Source organism: Limulus polyphemus, unplaced genomic scaffold (genome assembly GCF_000517525.1).
Source record: "Limulus polyphemus unplaced genomic scaffold, Limulus_polyphemus-2.1.2 Scaffold7536, whole genome shotgun sequence".
NCBI lineage: Eukaryota > Metazoa > Arthropoda > Merostomata > Xiphosura > Limulidae > Limulus > Limulus polyphemus.
Genome location: NW_013673146.1, coordinates 39,286 through 39,992, shown reverse-complemented (window position 1 = coordinate 39,992; position 707 = coordinate 39,286).

Here is a 707-nt window from a genome sequence, read left to right as displayed (position 1 = left end):
ATAATTAACAATGTTGTGTACGTGTTTATTAATATTTGAATGATTCACTGCCGTTTGTATTTATTATGGACTGTAATTTCTTAACATAACCGCTTTTTAGGGTACCAGAAATAGATGAAAAATATGAAACATTCAAATTATGGAAATTATCTATATTGTTATTATTATTATACATTATTTTTAATTTCATTTACTTGAATTTTGATAATGTCTGCATTTAAGAACATAAAAATGAAGATAAATTTATAATTGGAATAATAAATAATAGTCATTTTGGTGTACTTTGTTGTTGTTATTTCTCTAGTAAATGACAAAAAAATACAAAACAAGCTGTTGTTTCTTACAATTAACGTTGGACAAATTTTACACTTCAGAATTCTACAAGTTTACAACAATATTCAAACAAAATGCTATGTAAAAAAAAAAAACAAGAGTAATATTAATAGTGACATTATTCACACTCGTATCTCTAATTGTGGTGTTCCAATTGATTTGATTAAAATCTAGTAGGTGAATGAAGGAGACATGTTTGGTGGGTTGATTCCCAGGCAAAGTTTTCCTGTCCTTACTTTCTTATATTTCGGAATAGAGATTTGAACTCCTGTAATCTGAACTGCCCACCAGTATGGCCGAATTCACACTAGTTTCCAGGCTATTGGGGGAGTAAAACCCGTACCCACACCCAAGTTCCCACACAAAACACGATA